Here is a 19,164-nt window from a genome sequence, read left to right as displayed (position 1 = left end):
TCTACTTCTTAACGGAATCCAGTTAATTCTGCTTGTTTTTATTGTTCGTACGTAGATTTCTTTGATTTCGGAGTTGATTCTCAAAGTTTTAACGCGTGTTCATTCGCAATTCATCTTTATTTCCCTCCTATTTCCATATCAATCCACGGTTATGCACCATCCCGAATAACTTCGACATTGACTCGTACGAGCACGTTTGATATTCATCGCGTAACTTTGCGTCGCGACGCGACGTTTCACAGGGTACTTTGAAAAATCTTAATTCGTTCTAAGCCATCGAGCGAGTGGAAATTGTCCCATCGCGACCAGATTCTGTCGGGAATTTCGAATAACACTGGAGTCCGGTGATTCGGAGTTGCGAAAGTTACCACTGCCATCTGCACTAATCGCGAACCCGAACGTTGCTGTCTAATTCAATGTAACAAACTTCTCAGCTGGACCTCTGGCTGGCTGAGACTTCTCTCCTCGACTGAAATAATCGTTACGTAAACAACGGTTGGGATTCTGTTGCGATGGTAGCAGGTCGCGAAAGAAGTAATACCGAAGGATTACGTTAATTGCATTCGCTTGAATGGCTGAAATACGCGGCTCGAATTAAAATCGAATGAAACTCCTTTCCTCGATCGACCCGAAGTACTAATTAAAACTGACTTCGATACCGCATCTGCGCTTTAGTAAGCAACCGCTTTTTATTTCAAATTCGATATACATTCAATTGATTCTTCTTATTGATAGAAGCTGATGTGATTAGGACAGTATCAGCTCGTGCCAGCATTTCACGAGTATCTGGGTACGTTCGTGTACCTCCATTTTCCCGGGAATTCTGCACGCAATTTGAATGCAAACTCTTTACCCTCGAAGAGCCATTCACAACTAATCAACGAGCCGTTTCTCCGGGCCACTTGATATAAAGGTCGCTAACGGAGAGCCGAAGGTCGAGTATGCATAGCGAATCCCCTGCAAGAGGCAAATACATCTTGTTGGCCAAAGTGACCATTTCCATGCAAGGCCAAGTGTACATGGAAACCGGCGGCCCCGTCGAACGAATCCAACCCTCTGCCGTGAGGAATTCGTTCGATCTAACGTGCTTCAATGAACGATCCTGCAATACTCTGTCTGCGATACTTTAGTTACCGATACTAATGGATATTACGTTACAGGTGCGTTTCAAATTGAACTACAAATTTGAGTGATGTAGGTCAATAATTATAGCGGCAGTATACAAAGTTCCCTGTTTCTATGGAGCATACTTTACTATATTCTCTTCCATTAACAATCTCTCGTTAAGTACAAAAAGGAATATAAAATGACAAGGGTCTTATGACCTCGTTTCATTATCCTTCCGAAGAATGGTAAAAAATTAGGCAATAACGAAGCAAGGATTGCCCTATAAAATTCAGGGAAAATGATCAAGGAAGAATAGTCCGATAGAATTGAAAATAAAAGTAGCCTAAAAGGAGGCAAAGTAATTTCCTCGCTTTATTTCAAGCTTCTCGACCGGTGTATTTGCAATCCGGCAAAGACAAGAGAGGTAACATCGTAATTAAGAGTAGCCCCGAATCGTTTAATTTCAGTCTTCTCCTTAGTTTTGCCTTCATTCTCTCCTTTTGCGCTCGAAATATTATCACAGAGGAGCACGGTGAAAAGTAATCAAGCAACCGGTTCGATTGGATCCCGATGACACAAGCGGGACGAGTTCAACGGCGGTAAAGGTAGCCCGGTTCGTTCAGTTACTTCCATGTCGAAGTTTATAATTACACCGAACGATGGTAGTCCTGAATGCGTAATTAAGGTACGCGGTTAAAGCAGGCTAGAAGAGTTTGTTACATGGTAGCACGGCGTACTCGTAACAGTTATCAAAGGGTACAAGTGGAAAACAGGCTTGTAAAGGAGGCCAACAACACAGGCGTTTAAATACGGACCGTTTAAATGGAGATCGCCAAACAGTGCGGAGGACTCATTAAAGCTTACCTACTTCGTGAATAGAGAAAAGAACGTTTCGCCTGTTACCTTCGCGTCGAAACGTTTTAACCCCTTGACACACGACTTTTCTCATTTTTCCCCACCGCGTGTGCAAAATTAACCGGCGTCACTATTACGCATAGGACTATCTGCTTTAAAGCTTCTTTGTTTCAGAAATTACGTAAAAATTTCCAAGTGCGATTGAACGTAAAACGAAAGCTATCAAGGTATAAGAATAATATATCCTCGTTTAAGTTAAATCTCTCTATAATAGAAACTTTTGATTAAAATATCATTTTCATAAGGATCTTTCGTTATATCAATATCGTTATTCCCGTCTCGTTATGTTTTCTCGTCATATTGAAACAGCGTACAGTACGAAAAAGAACTCGAAGCTTTTAATAAAATATAAAATTCAGAGGAAGATAGAGAGAAATGTATAAATTGATTCGAAACTGCAAATTGGTATAACGTGTAGCTCGAAAATATGGTTAAAATAACTCATAGAATTTTCAGCTCGATTCAAACTTGAACCCAGCTTTCATTCCTTGTCCTCGTTCCCTCTTTTTCTCTGTCCATCTTTTTCTCCCACGGTCCGGCCCGGTAATTAATTCAAGAATTAACGCGTAAAACTAAATGGCTTCCATTCTGAGGAAGTTTAAATGGCCCGAACGAAGTTGTATAAAATTGGTAAGTTAGCGAGCCTCGGCATTCATATCGGTCGACAAAACGAGGCTAACTGAAAACCGTCTGCTCGCTATTGTGGAATAGCTAACCGGAAGGATTACGTTGTTTCAACTCGAACGGAGGCAAGGAACGGTAAATTTAAGGAGGGTCGAGAAAAAAAGCTGTCCTCGTGTATTTAGCTTTAATTAAAATAATGTGTGCGGTCTTTCGCTATCCTGGTCACGTTTCTCGAAAAAGCTCTTGTTGTTCCTCGCGAAACGGAGCTTCTCCATTATCGAACGAGCACATTTATCTCGTGGCTATGTATATCCCGAGGATTGCGTCCCTTTCAAAAAAAAAAAGCTGCTACAACGAGTCACTTTCGCGGAGAAACGTTGATGCATGCTTGTCGCAACGGAATCGGATTACCAAGGGAATACGTGGAGCTTCCTTTCCCGTTGAAAAATAGAAACCCTTTCCCTATGGTCACGATCCGTCCGCAGGGTGTACTTACTTGTCTAAACTCCACCCTTCTGTTACCTAAACACGCGCGATTTAAATTTAACCGCTGAACAAACACGTCCTGCACATCTCTTTACCATACTACTTCCTCTGAAACGCTTTTCAGCTTTCGCTTGTAACAAAATATTTTTTTTTCCTCTCTCCTCTTCTTACCAGTTTTTGTTAAAAGCTTCGAACAATCGAACAAGCTCGTTAAATTTGGCGTGAAAATTTCTGTTCAAATAAATGTGACGAGCTGTTTCGTGCGCGGTTAATGGAATTTCCATCGGGAGCAACCAGCGCAAAAAGGTTCCATTAACCGTTTCAAAACAGTTTCCTCCGCTACGCAAGCGTGTAATTTAAAGTTAACCCTAAATAAGCAAGAGACCTTTTTCGTCTAAAATAAACGCGGCTTCTTTCGACCGAGAAAAACTCGTATCGCTTTTCACGACGCGTTGCGGCAGGTATCACGTGGTTCGTTCGAATATAGGAATTTATTCCCTTTTGTTGACGTAGCCCACTAAATTAGGTATGCCACGGTGATAGAGACAGGCCGCATTCTCGAAACGAGCCGCTGACGTGCCATGTATTTTTGGTCGCTGACCGCACGTGTATGCCGATACTCACGGGACCATAAAATAACCATGGAACCAGTGCACTGGGGATTACACACACCCAATAGTTTAAAAATTGTTCCCGGTTGTTGCACAGATACGAACTAGACGTCATAAATGTGGTGGATGGATCGGTGAAAAACCTTGTCGATATTTTTGTTTCTCTCCTGGTAATCGCGTTACACCACCGTAAAGCTGTACCTTTGAAAAATCCTGTTCGTTCCATTTTCTATTCATTTTGCTTCGTGTTTATTTGTAACACAAAAGGTTACACCCGATATCTGCGAATAAATCATATAAAAATCCAGGTTAAAATAGTCAATTTCTGAACGATCAGATGCAGAGAGAAAATTTCTTCGAATTCAAGGAAGTAATCCTCTTTCAACGCGGTACATTCCAGGAATATTAATTTAAATGTTACCGCCCCGATTCGGAGCTTTGAATGCACTCTGTGCTAAATTTCTTCTCAGTTACTTTGGCGCGACATTCTCCGCCTCGTCCTTTGAGAACGCTGTAACGCCATAAATTTTTCTCTACGAAACTATGTCCACAACTTCGTCGCAAACTTTCTTCTTGAATACATCCGTCGAAGGGGACGAAAAAGCTCGTCGAAACGAGCGATACGAACGAGCTGTACGTGTACGTCGGAAATCCGAACAAACAGGTCAACTTTCCAGATCTCTTTCCGCGACATCCGCTCCGTTGTAACAGGAAAATCTTACTTAACATCGTACACTTACAATTTCATCCTTTTAGTAATTTAAACTCGAACGCGATCTGGTACTTTGTAGCAACCACCAATTAAAACCTGCTTTAGAAGCGAATTACTTGCTGAGCACTAGTCTTCTGATTGCATTACCAGGCTGCGGTTGCAATGACGATGATAATAATGGCACTCTCCCTAATGAACAAGAAGGCAGAAGGGTTGGCTGCTGTCATGCATAGATGCGGTTGTGTTTATCAAGCAATTTTCTGCTCAATCCGAGTAGATCATTTCAAGTCGATCAAACTAGAAAGTCCATTCGACTGACTTTAAATTTTATTATCGTTTATTAGATTGCATTGTTCATTCTCTGAACACAGTGTCAAACAGTTTCCTGTACTGTGGAGAAAGATAATCTCCTGACATTCCCATTTCCCCAGATAACCATTAAGCAGCAACAATAACAACAAGTGGCTCCAGCGATAATTGAGATACGTCAGGATAATAATAAGAGGGTTCGTATAAGGGTTACAGTGGTATTGTTAGTGTTTGTACCTGAATTTGGGATTTTCTCATCGATCAATTATGGAAAACTGAAAGGGTTACCCTTGATCAGAAAAAGCTATTATGATATTATAATATCATAAGTTGCTGTGTAAATAAGGAAAGCTTCGAAATTGCAGTAGAACATGTTAAACAGCAACGTCAGTATTCCAGTATTCCTGGTATTAGTAGAAATTCACGAATCGATGAATTCCGAAATTCGGTTGTCGAAGTCGAAGCAGCGTGACTGGAGGAACTTTGTTCCCATTTGGTTTCTCCAGGTATATAGTTACTGGAATATAATATCGGAATTAGCTCGTTCCGTGGAAACTACGAGGGCAGCGAATTACGAGATTTCAACGAATTCTGAATGAGAATCCGAGCAGCAAAGGCTCCGGGGAGAGACAGTGTGCTGGGAATCGCAAAATTCCGTGAGACCAGCGCCCGTTCAATATCGGATTATTATCGATTCAGGGGATCCTGTTCATCGGGAATGTCTCAAAGGCATTCCACGGTAGCGAGTAGGTCGGCTGGCAAAAGACTCGACGAAGAGAGGAACAGAATTCGCGACGACGACGACAAGGTGGTTGCACGAAGGAAAAGTCGCGCGGCGCGAGTGAAAAGCGTGAAAGTGGGTCGCGAAACATAGAAGAGGGGAAAGAATTTTCACGGAAACGTAGGAGACCTTGCGCGTATTTCTTGTCCCGCCAGCCAGCCAGCCAACGTGGTTGGTCTGTTTCCGGTACCGTGTTTCCGGCCACTTCGTGGCCTGGGTACAAGTGCGAGGAAAAAAATCTAGAAGTGTAGGAGGGTTACAAGGAGAGGCAGAAACGCGCGAAAGAGAAACTTGCTGCCACGAGGGCGGGTAAAAGAACGTGCAAATACAGGCGGCACAGGAGCGAACCAAGGTAAATGCAGTCGTTTGTACGTACACCGGGACTCTTAAATTTTCTCCGGTATGAATTTTTAATTTTCCTGTACTTTACGACTGCCCATTAAAACGCAAACGGAGAAAGGAAGCCGTTGGGATACGGACAGAGGGCGAGAAAAGAAAGTGCTCGAAGCAATGGCCCAGGTTGGGTCTCGAAGGCGGAAGCGTAGAAGAACGTGGATGTATAGAGCCCTCGGGAATCTCCGGCTCTGGGTTATATTTTTCTCGGGGAACGCCTCTGACTGTGTACCACGATTGCCCTGAGATATGCGGTTACACGAATTTATTGCTGTATAATACCTCACCGGCTGCTCGACGACGCGCTTATGCACGAATGCGAAATCAATACAAGCTTTGCGCTTTATTTCCGCGCAATTCTTCGCTGAGCTGTTATTACCCCATTGCTTTATAATGGATTTGCAAAAAAATGCCAAGGGAATTTAGGTGAAAAAGAAGAATTCTCGAAGAAGGTATACCAGAAATTTAATATAATAACGAAATTAAAACAGCACCGGTACAAAAAATATTTCTCGATGAATCTTCCTCTTATACCTATCAGACGTAAAATCCTCCGTGTCTTTCGTCGCATCGCGTTCTAAATACCGAACGAAGTTGAGAGTACATTTTCATGTAACTCGTACTATGCAGATAAATCACGCGTTATCGAGCGTCCTAGCTGGTTAAGCCCGAAAGTGTACATCCGTCTGGCTGTCAGGTCAGCGTTTCGGTTAGGCAACTGGATCGAAAAAAAGTCACGTACGTTGACGATCGTGGAGAAATCGACAGCAACCGCGGTAAGAAGTTCAATTTCCCGTGGCCACCTGGAAAGCGTAATGATCTCGAAATACACCGATAAGATGATTTCGAGGGTCTCGCAGCGGGAAGCTGGTCGGCGTTCTGGTCGCGGAAAGCTCTGCTCGGTATTAGGTGCAGAAACCGGCTGAGTTACGACCGGTTATAAATTCCGAATATTGGAGTTCTGCCTTACGATCCCGTGCCACCCCCTCGCATCCTTCCATTTCGTACAATGGAAGGAATCTCTCGCAACTCGTCTTGACCTACCATTATGTCTGTCCATACAAAAATAGAACCTCCATTCGACTGAACCATATAAGCCACTCTTACGTTGACCCAGGTCCTGTGTCCTTTGTACGAGGGATTCTTGAAAAATGTAGCCGGTAACTTGAGAATTCTCCTGTCTTACGAGCACGTACTTATACGTAGCCTGTCAAACGTTCGAATCTTTCGGCGAGATAAAAGTATCGGAAAATCGAAAATTCCTTTAAGCTATTAGAAATTGCATATTCGTTACGATGCAATATCTATCTTTTATAGGTTTTTGAGAAAACAAGGAATAGGAATAGACAGGGATGACAAGCGAGGACTGGGTACTGCAATACAACCAGACTCGAGTACTCGTTGAAAAGGCCGGTCCGGGAAACACTGTAATATTCCGACTGGGTCATCGAAGTGCCAGAACGCAATCTCTTTCGCGATGGAACTCGATCTCGTTCTGAAATTGAATGGAACTAGGTGTTATAGGCGGCAGCCAATTAACCGTCGCATTCGAATGTCGTGTGTTCCCGTACGGATCGAGGGAAAACAAGGTTGGGTCCTTCAGCGAATGTTCGCAGATTCGCGGCAGCTCGTCCGGAACCACACTACTGATGTCTACCAACTGCTATAGCTCGGTTCGCCGGATAGAGCACTCTAATTCGTTGCAATCAGGGGAGACTTGGCTGCTGTTTGCCCACCTTGTTGCGCCTCTATTAGTTCCGCGTCAGAAAGCATGCTCACGTGATTTGTATCCCCGATGCGCTGTTCCGTCTGCACCGGAACCGTGAGTAAGTTCCGCATTTAAAGAAGCTGGCCCTTTAACACGGACCTTTTACCCTTTTACCTACCCGATCTTCCAGATGAATAAGTTTCACATTATAGTTGTAGTTATTACTTTAGACTTTATTTATGAGACACGTTCACTAATTATTCAAGTTTCTAACGATTCATTTGAGGGTATTTAAGTTTCTTTTCATAATGAAAGAGTTTTTAAATTAGACTTGGCACAGTTTGGTGCAACGTAGAGATCTGTTCTATTTGAAACGAATAAACTAATGTGACACTTGATATGTTGGAAATTAGAAAAGGAAAAGGTATATGATGGCAAATAATTTAGAACACCTTCAAAATTAATCAGTAGAGTATATTGTTTCTTCTAATTTTAGTATCTCCAGAAAGTCGGTGAGAGATGAAGCTTTCGGACTCTAGTGTATTACATTTTTAATCTTGTCGCGTTTATACTCGGGTGTCAGTGCACTTACGAGGTCGATACCTTGTCACTGCTCGTTCAAAGGGGCTAAGATTTCAACCCTTAATCACGAGCGTCGATCTTTAACAACAATTCGTTGCTCGAAAAACTTTCAATCTGAAGAAGACACGATCGTGAAATAATTTGATCGGTCTAATACGTGTTTCTGTCGGATAGACTTTCTTTTAAATCTGTTCCGAAGAGGGAACTGGTTCCAAAGACTTCGATAACAAGCTCTTGTTGGCCGCTCTTTTGCTCGTTTGTCGAGCGCTTAATGAGTCGTTATTACTAATGATACTCAATAACAGAAGGCTGATATCGGAGAAACCGAATCGCGCCTCTTACGCGGAAAGATCGCGCCGAATAAAACGATCGGAAGAACTTTGGTCGTTACGTAAGCTCCGCGAACAAAAGGAAGAACAGCTCACGGAATTGCTCAGTCTAAGCATAGACGAGTTCCGTTCGAAAGTGCAATTGCGCTTGTCAGAACTTATCGAGTACCTGATCTCGTTACTCATCCCCCTTCGTTTCTCTGTCTCACTGTCTTCCTTACATTTCATCCCTCTTTTCGCTCGCACCCTTTGCTTCTTCGTCGTTGTTAAGCTTCTCATAGTATAACGAATATCCATTAATCGATTATCATTTTTGTTAAATTTGAAAAATTACAATTGTATATGCTAACAAAATTAGTTTGTACATATACATACATAAGTGCTTCCATGAAATGCAGAACGTTTTCGACTTACACGTTTCACAGATATTGCGATAGTAAAATAGTTGGACACTTTCCTTATCCAGTTCGGATAGGAAAGTTTCTGAGAATCGAGAGGTTCGATTTGAGAAACGGGCAACCATCAGAGACGTGGACTAACTTACTTCCAGACGCTCGCATCATCAGTTGATATATGTGTACGGCCCTCGGTGCATTTTAGCGGAAGAACATCCTGTCTCATTGAGTAATGTTATCAGACTGAAACTTTTATCGCTGATGAAAGTTTCGCCGTAACTTGCCGCTACGAGGAACGTAAGATGAACTTTCATACGAAAAATTCTTCCGCGTTTTCTATTAGGAACAAACTACCTTGGCGATGGCAGCCAGGTGTAAAGTTATTAATGCGACAGTAAAATGATAAGATTGTGCTCGGTATCGTGATGAATGTAAGCGTAAGTTTTAGAATTATCATTTGAAATATTTTGCAGAGAGAGATGGTTCTTCAATTATTTTGAATGGAATACAGTGTTAATGTAAGAAAGAACGTCATCTCAAAAGGATATCATTCATTCCGACGTATTACTTCCCGTTCCATTAAACGTTCAATATTTCAAATTGCAAAGGAACGGATAGGGGTGGCTCGTTACTAAAACCTCTCGTAACTATTCGCTGGAAAGTGCTGCTTTCCTTTGTGAGAATGCGTAAGGACGTTACAGAAGTACAAGGCCCTGTTAAGTTATCGAGCCAGCACGTAGCTACTCCTTTGCTAATTAAAGTTTCATTCTTTTGATCCCAAAAGCGCAGTCTGACAAATAGAAGAAACTGTCGATTTTCCGAGCGAACGCTCCGTTGCGCAATTTTCCGTGATAGTTCACTTCCTTTCAGCCTTTCCGCTCTTTTTCCTTTCGCTTTGCCCGTGACGTCACTCGACCGCCTCTAGGAAAAAATCTATTCCGTCCAAGAGGTTCTTGCCGGTGACTTCGAGCATGCTCATCTGTGCTCCCTGTACTTACATTTGATCGTTGGCTAATTCAACTTTATTAGTTTTCACGAGGAAGTGAATCGTTTTCAGGGGATGTTAACAAGGGATTGTAAATTGAGAAAGGGAACAGAGAAAGGTTCTTTCATCTATAGAGATTTATCACCATTTTGCATGGAATCGATTTGATCAATTTTTTCACTTAGGCTAAAGTTTTCTTAACGTCAGTTGAAAATCAATAGGGAGAAAATGGAAATTTCAAGGATCATGTTCTGGGTGTAGAGGTCTTCAGGGTATTTTTTAACACTCTGTATACGTGCAATTTTACTTTAGAATATCGTCCTCTTTATTTTTACATTATTATTACATTTTACATTTTCAACGCAGCAGAATTTCATTAAGAGATAAAACACTTTGTCGTAGGGTCTGGTTTTTGCTCAAAGTAATGTTTTAGCTTGCATCAAATTTCGTCCAACAGAGATGCGTTAATCTTCTTCAAACCCATATCCATCCCCTCTGTAAACTGCTACGCTATGGTGAGTCCCTCGGGACATTATTTTATAGAAAGTACAAACAACGCAGCGCACTTTATTTACACTACTTCAAGAAACACTCCAGCTTCTCTTTTTATCAGAAAGACAAGCAACCTGGACAGTTGTCAAGAAAAGATTCCCCTCTCTCTATTTAAGGATAGCTTTCAACAACAAATTAAAGGCATCGCATTTGATTCATTATTTGCACCTTGATTCCCAACTGTGGATGTCAGCTCGCGATGCACTTAATCATAAATTAATTCGACTGTTAATTATAATAATTTGTCCCCGATGGGAGGTCTCTTAACGTTCAGTCTTTGACACAGTATACCTTGCACTCCAGGAAATGGTTGGTGTGTCATCCATCTTAAGACGTAATCAACACCTTCGGATATCAAAGCTTGAACGTCTCTCGAGAGACACGAGACGTCTAGCGAGCTTAGTCGATGCTACGAAGGTGTTAACTTTGGAACAGGATGCTTTTTCAATGAAACTGTAGCACCTGCTCGATAAGAGGATAAACTACAACAGATCGTTATCGATAAACCATGTTGTAATCGATCGTGGTCTTTATTTTTTAGTTTAATGAATCAGTCGCGTTCTGTCTTGTCAAATTAACGTTATATTTTTTCTTCCTCGTTTTGGAGCAGTATGAAAATCAGGTCCATTATGTCTTCGCCGGATATGCTAATTAAATGACTGTCAATTAACTGGAGTACGCTAAGATTGACTGCAGACAGACCGATTGACGTCTGCTAAATCCGTACCCCGGGACGTTTAATCTTCATTGTTTAGGATGCAATGACGAAAGCACTCGACTGACGCCGCGAATTTCGCCTGCTTTTGAAAAATCCTTTATCATCCGCCCGCCGCTTTCCTCGTTACTTTCCCATTTGAGCCGCTATCGCTTGACATACGGCATTTCAGCGTACGTCTCGTCTCCACGATAAATGATAACAACCATTCGTCTTTGAATATAAATCAAAAGGACGATTATGCGATCAATGAATTGCAAATAAAAGTGAAAAACGAAAATGTAGAAAGATATCGATAAATCGTTGGCATATCTATTACCAGGTAAGAGAACTCGTACAATACATCATCCCTCTTTATTCACGCGCATATATATCTCCTTTCCAAAGAATCGACTACTTTCTTTGGAACTTTCTTTTCGAACTCTGCGTCAAATTTAGCCTTTTGGATCTGAATCACGTTCCGAAATACAATTCCCGGAACTTTGTTCCGTCCATCACCCCTCGTGCCTTCTCGAAAAACTCCAGGGACTCCCTCTGATTGAGTATTCAAGCTTCAGTTTGTAGTCGGCACGTTCATCCCTTAAAACTATGCATCCCTAACCTTCCTGGGTCATGAATAAAAGACTGTTCTCTTACAATCATCCGCTGACATAAACTTTCCATAAAATACGTCCATATCGCCCTTCTTAGTTAAACTGCCCTATTTACCATTTTTTCATTTCCCAAGATATTATAAAATACTTGGAAGTTGGTATATTTTTACCGTTTAAGGAAACTTGAGGTGACGATTTATAATCTTCTTTCTTTTTTCATTAGAGCAGGTTTAGAAGCAGGTGCGTTTCTGTACGATCCTCTCCGAAACCCAAAAGGTGTCACGATCAGTTCTATTCGAGTAGGATCGTATAAAACGATTGCTACCGGAAATATGCGCAACGACACGTATCCCGGGGGCGGAAGACCCTTGTCAAAATATTAAACCCTTTCCTTGGAGATCGAATTTCGAATAGTTTCATGTCATAACAAATCCGATCCTCTTTGCGGGTGTATTGCGAGGGAAAGGTAGGACATCCAGAGGGAGCGAATGCTGAAGTGTTCAACCGGCCGGTATCACCTTACAACAGCTTTCCACGCGTCCCCTTTTATGAAAGGACCGTCCCATATTTCCATTTATTTTTCTTCCATCTTTGAAATCATACACCCTTTATTACGAGTCTATGTGACTGTTACCCGTCCGACTGTCTCATGAATCCTTCATAAATTCTTCAGCTTGTATTCTGCTTTCATTGTTGCGTTCCTTAAATTTCCCACCTCTTCGCAATTACGAATCGATAAATGGAAATTTATCAATTTATGCATTGACAAGGTAACGATCGTTAATTTGAAAGTATTCATTACAGCCGCGTACCTGAATTAATACACGTGTTTCCGCCCGTAACGGAACAGCCTGAAGACCGGTTCTTGAATGCCCTTTTGTAAAACTTGTCCTAATATTTTGACTGAATTCGTGTTCTCTGCCGTACACGTGGAAATAATAGAATTTCCGTTTCCCTTCCAGCAACGTGTTCCAAGACCGCCTCGTTATTTCAGAATTTTTGTAACGCCGCGGCTCGCTCCGTTGTAACGGCGCTTAAACAAATATAAAAACACATCGCGGTCTCGTTCAATGGCTCGTGCAGAATTTTTAAAATCCACTTTCCACAAGTAAATTCAAAACGCGAGGGAGTGATAAAAAAGGCAGCAGAATATTGGAAACTTTAACAGACCGTTTGAACTTGCCACGCAAATAGTTGCATCTGTGTTTATCTCGTTTCTCTGGTCATGCTCGTATTTACGAACCAGCTTACGGTGGTTCAAAACGATCATCTGTACGTATTACCGAAACTGAACGCGGCAGTCTATGCACATTCGCGCATGCACGAAGTATAGACGTGCATTCGTAACACAGTAGGATGAGGATGGCCTAGCCAGTTGTAGGGTCGACTGCCGCGTAGATCGATAACACTTTCCGGCGGAAACTAAGCTTAAGCGACGTACCTAACAAGAGGAAATTAGGTACTACGTGGTACGCAGATCGAGAAGGGGTTAGTTTCAGCAAAGAAGATCGCGGTTACCCATAGGGACTGTACACGACGAGGATTGCTTCAATGCAGACGAAAGGGTTGAAGCAGATCGTGGGGCTGGTCAAGGTGTTGGTTCACACATTTTGGCATAATCCTTGCACAATATATATATACACATATACATATATATATATATAACAAAGTGGGCTTAGGATCTCCGGTCAGCGTGGTGCGGTTTCTCTGGACTAGGCAGCTCTTAAGCTTCCGGCAGCTGGAAGGTTCATGGAGTTGGAAACGACCCAGTCCGTACGATTTCGTACCGTGGACACGATAAACGTTCTACCGTCCGGTCATTCGTTAACTCTGGCCCGTATATATACGCGTCGTACAATTTGTCAGGAACAGTTAAAGCCGCTATTAACCTACCAACGATCATTGCCATCTCTTTTCGCTTTGGTGACTATTTTCCGCGAGAACCGGAGGTGTTTCGTAGCCAGAAGTAGATCGAGCTGTAAAATTAAGAAATCTCGTTGCAGGGAACGGATTTGGAATTTCTTCCGAGATACGCTGTCTCATCGAGAACGCTTTTTTTTATGCGACTGTTAACCTGAATGTTGTAAGAATGCTGGGAGAAGATCTAGCAATAAACCAAGTTAATAATAGAAAGTACTTACTTGAAATATTTCCTATCAGAGGTATATTTTCTGCGGTTAACAGGATCAAGTAAAAAATCTTGCCTAAGGTGTTGCACGACTTTTTGCGACAATTACTTCCGCAATATCCTCGATTAATATTCCATCCGAATTATTAACGCTGTTATAGGCAATCGATGAAAATTCTTCAATTTTTATCCCATAACATATTGCTTGTTGAACGAGCACATCTGGATCGTATAATCGGATCGCCGAAGCAAACCAGAAGGAATAATTCAGCGTAAAATCGTGGAGCTGTATTTATCGTCGGCGCACGACCGCCATCGACGACACGGTACCGGGTTAATCGTGGTCAAATAATGTTCCAGCTTGCTCGAGGGGATATCGAACGGAAATTTCAAATAATTGCAGGATACGAAAAGCTTGCCGACGGCGATGGCGACGGCGATGTGACGGTAAGAACAGTCCACCGACGATCGCTAAGCTCTTCGACGTTCCTTCTTTCGCTCGGACCCCCGGACAACCCTCGGGATTCCGAATAATCCGGAAACCGGGAAAGGTTAGCGATGGAAACGAAAAGGGTTCGAGGTAAAAGGTAAAGAACATCGAGGATAGACGTACACTCTCGTCTACAAGTCTTTGGTTTACATCGCATTATTTCAAAACTTACGGTAAGAAAGTTAAACATTAAAATACAGCAGCTCATTGTTCTGATTATAATTAAGAATATCAGAATGTAATATCGTAAATATTTAAAAATCTATAGTAATTTATATGTGAGAAAATTTCAATTAGCCACGTGGAATATTAAATTGGGAAGGTTAAATGAAACATAAAACTGATATTACGATAAGAAATCTTTATTGACTTATGAACAGGCGTGTACACATAGCAAGATCGTGATAACAGAACGGAGATACAGGTAGAAGATGGAACGAAGGTTATAAAACGGAGTCCAACGGAGAGAATCGAGCTGCGTTTAGTCGGTCGAAGTCTTTCCTCGCTTCAATTGAGCTTCAATAATTTGTGGCCCCGCGCCAGTGGTCTGGGTGTGCGATAAGCTGGTGTGGCTACGGAGGCGCGCAGTAGAACTGGTGTGTACGTGAAACGACAAGTAGAAGGAAGGAAAATCGGTGTACAGAAAGAGACTCAGACGCCGGAGGGTAGTCGGCAGAGGCAGGATATGCGAGGCAGTTGAAAAGTTTACACGCTCCGACGGTGATGTATGGAGATTGTGCGTGCGTGACTTGCTTAGTTCTGAGGTAGAAGCTTGCTCACCCTCTCCTTTCTCTTACCCTTCCAACCCCTTCTCTCTTTCACTCTCTCTCTATTTCTCTCAGCCTGCTTTCGTTCGTCGCCACTCTGATAACCGGAGTTTTATCGGTCCTCCAGCAGGGATATACCGGTATTTCGCTCGATCGGACTGCGATGGGTGACTGGAACTCACTTCGGATGGTAATAACCAGTTCGAACTTCGCAACAGAAGTGGCTCGTTTTAACGTGATAAATGCTCCTTACGAAATACGTAGCCCACTTGCAGAGTTCCTGCCAGCCGAAGATTAGGGAATATTGATTGTAATTAATTACCGACCGAAGTCTCTTCCCCGTTGCATGCGAACGATTTTCCACGTGCCACCGACGAATCAGTTACACGAGTACATTAACCACCAGTAGTTTCTCTGCCATCGTTATTGATCCACGTACGTATAACTTGCTCCTGAAATTATGCTCGTTAAATTATCTAATTTTTAACAAATTTTTCATAGGGAATTAAATTCTAAAGTTAGTCATTGTTTCCGACCCAACTTGATGGGTTAACCTTCCGAACTCAAACATCGCGCACGGGCGATAATTAAAATCGTCCAATGGCGCGAATTAATCCCGTTAACCCGGTAACGCGACAGTAAACCTTTACAATTCACCAAAGGGGAAACACTTGGGTAAACTCCGGTCCGGCCGATTACCGGAACAATACGCCGTCTCCCTGTATACATTTCATAAAACAGTTAAGAAGCACGAATTCAGAGGCGAAGGACCTTAAATAATTATGGTGTTTGCAGAGGGATCTGGTCCTGGGCGCGGTCGGGACCTCCTAATTCGACAGGCGAGGGCGAAGGGTTAATTGGAGGCAACAATTAATTTACGATGTTGAACGAACTCGCACAACTTTGACAAACTGCCAACGACGAAGGACGAAAGGAAGAAGGCTGTCGTAAATAAGGACGAAGCGGTAATCGCGCGATTCGGTGGAAGCGGAAAGAGGGACACTGGAGAATCTGGCGGAAGTCTGGTGACCGAGACACAATGGTAAGTCTTAAGCCGTGGAACTAGCGAAAACCAGCGTGCTCTAGGCTCGAATTAGTCGCGCTGGATTTACTCGTCGCTGGATCAGTTTTTTAATCTCTCGGGGAAGCCGCAAATAAATCTGCGGTGTGCGTGAAAGCTCGTCCGCGGACCCCTTTATCTCTGATGAAAGTTTTTTCAAATCCCTTCGCCGCCGTTACTTTTTTCGTTCTACCCTGATCGAATTTATTACGGTGCCCGTTGCTGGTTGATGAAACGGAAGAGCGATGACGTAAATACGTAACTGTTAACAGCGACGACGCGTGAAAAATTCGGGTGGGTTCGAGCGGTTAACGATCTATTATAATCTTTAATATTCAGCGTCGATCGAACCCGAGCCATTTACCACGATGAAATAAATCACCCTATCGGTTCGACGGGATGAACTCACATTTTCACAGGTACTTTCCATCCACCTAACCAGGAGTTCACAGTTTGGTAGAGACGCGTGGCAATTTCTTTTTCCCTGCCATTTGCGAGAGGCGTTCGCGATAAGACGCAGGGCGTAGGACAATTTTCAGGAAACTTTGTGCAACCTTTCTCTCTCTTTTTTTCCTCTTTTCACCCCTCACTCTGTCCCTTTTACGCCTGATTCCCTCGTTATAAAGTGCTGTTCGGCTGACAGCTCTTATCGGCACTTCGCACAGAATCGATACGAACGGCTGGGTACGCGATCTCCCTACAACCAGGCTCATTTTGGTCAATGCACTTTTCGCTGGTCGGTCGCGCGTGATTCTCGCACGATCGCGAAAATCTCGGTTGAAGTGCAATATGTCGGTCGGTGCAGCTGCACGCCACGTACTCGCTTGTGTGTATCTCGAAATATCAGTGGTCGAAAGCTGGCTAAGATAAATTCAACGGGTCCATTTGTCGGTTCGACTTTCATTATTTCGCGTACCGCTGGATTGGCGTGCGTTGGAACGCGACGTATTAATCCACTCGTCGAAAACTACCCTCTCGCGGGACATTTCGACGCGTATATCGAAACTTTCAAAAGCAATTCAAACGTTCGTAGGGTGGAAATGATATCCAACCGTGGTCAGAGCCGTGCAACAGCACCAGAAACTCTTCAATTAACGCTACGTATTCCCGCAACTTTTATGTTTCTATTCCGAAAGTTTATCGCTTCTTTTATGAAATTAAATCTATTGATAAATTGAAATTTTTGTTTGTTTTATGAAAATATGTTGCTTTATTTGAATATCGAGAAAATATTGATAGGCAATCTTTTTGGATGACGTCTACGCGTTAAACACGATCATCCATTCCTCAAAAGATTAGAAAAACATCATTTTATATAAAGCGACAATAAAATTCAGCTTACTGTATTTATGGCGATCGAGTATACAATATTTCTCGATCTATCTTCGCTGGTTACTATATCGTTAAACGATCGGAATGCGTTAAACCACCGACATAAATTCGACTTATAAACTCGGAGAGACGATGTCAGAGTGGAACGTATTAATAGTTATTCGTTGACCTCAGACGGTTCGCTTTGTATTGTTCGAAAATTTATTCATCGCGTCGGCGGACACGTCTTGCTCGATAAGATGACCCAAATAATGATAGGACGGTATTTTCAAACAGCATATCGTTGTGTGACAAGGAATAACCAATTTCCAGTCGGTAACGATTGCGATTATTTATAGTGGAGCGCACGTGATGCTGGCAAACTGAAATTGCTCTTCTGAAATATCGCCGATTTTAATACGTGCTCCAAGGAATCGCTCCTCTTGCGAGGTCTCTTTTACGTTCGATATAGAAATACTCGCGGGTAATAAGACGACTTTATACGTGACGGACTCGATTACATTCAAACATAAATTAATACCTTCCAGTCTCTTCGAAACGATAACCACTAGTAATTTTGAAATCAGCTCATAAACCACGTGGTTCATGATTCAGGATGATTTGATTTTTCAATTGTTCAAAATAATATTTACCTTTTATGATTGATTCGAATTCTTTTTTCAGAACATCTACTACATTACATCGCAACTTTAAAGCAGAGGAATGTAGCAGAGTGTAAGCAGTGACTACAGATGCAACCTTTAGTCTCGAGGGATCATGATTTTGGAGATCCTAGACACCACCAACTGAGGATAGATCTGCACATAAATGTATGACAGTCAAGCCTGCTTGACCAGTTCTTCTTTCACTACACTTCGCACTCATAACTGAAGACAATTTTTAGTCCCTTTGATTCTTATTTTTTTGAAAATCAATCCAAATCAGCACAAGACCAATAAATTATTGAAATAATTGTTTAACAAACTTGTATCCATTTCATGCACTTTGACAAATAAATTATATTCAAGGAGCAGCTGAGTCGTTATTCAATTTACCCAACTTCCTTCAACCAATATCCAAGTTAAATAATTCACTTAAATTCTGTTCTTAGTTATTTATTTATATAACATTCAACAACTGTTTGATCTTTAATAAATTACAAACATAATATATATGAAAGTCAAACTTAAATTAAAACAAAATATTTACTTCTCAATATTGTATAAAAGAAAAACGATTAATACATTATAAAAGTTGTAAAAAAAATTAATTTTGAAAATAATAATATAAAATTCCAACAAATGTAGCCGTCCAGGGCGGAGGTGAAGCGGAACGTCAACCATTCAACCTAAAGGGAGCTGAAACCAAGTCACTCTTATCGTGACCGTCCAAGGGTGCAGATCTACCTGCCAAACATATACCTTTAATTTATATTCCGAGCTAACTTAATTTAGTAATTTTCTTAGCTTATTAAATAATCTCTCCAGGGAGATGAAATTTATAATTTTATGCCTCTTGGAGGCCTCGGTTCACTATCTTTTTAATTTATTATTTTATTCCTCTTTGTAGACATCGCCTTACCTTTCCCAGTTATATATTATATTATCCTTC

The 19,164-nt window shown here is 41.9% G+C and overlaps 1 long non-coding RNA gene across 2 annotated transcripts; it reads left to right on the top strand.

The window, feature by feature from the left end:
• Positions 1 to 14,890: 14,890 nt before the first annotated feature.
• On the top strand, positions 14,891 to 18,532 carry LOC114874079. 2 transcript variants are annotated; one of them, XR_003789044.2, is made up of 4 exons: positions 14,891 to 15,179; positions 15,310 to 15,617; positions 15,978 to 16,224; positions 18,238 to 18,532. It is a non-coding gene; the product is annotated as an uncharacterized LOC114874079 (long non-coding RNA). The 2 variants fall into 2 exon arrangements; XR_003789045.2 differs by having other exon boundaries at positions 15,258 to 15,617.
• Positions 18,533 to 19,164: the final 632 nt, after the last annotated feature.

Source organism: Osmia bicornis, chromosome 2 (genome assembly GCF_907164935.1).
Source record: "Osmia bicornis bicornis chromosome 2, iOsmBic2.1, whole genome shotgun sequence".
NCBI classification, from domain to species: domain Eukaryota; kingdom Metazoa; phylum Arthropoda; class Insecta; order Hymenoptera; family Megachilidae; genus Osmia; species Osmia bicornis.
This window is presented reverse-complemented; position numbering and strand designations above follow the sequence as displayed.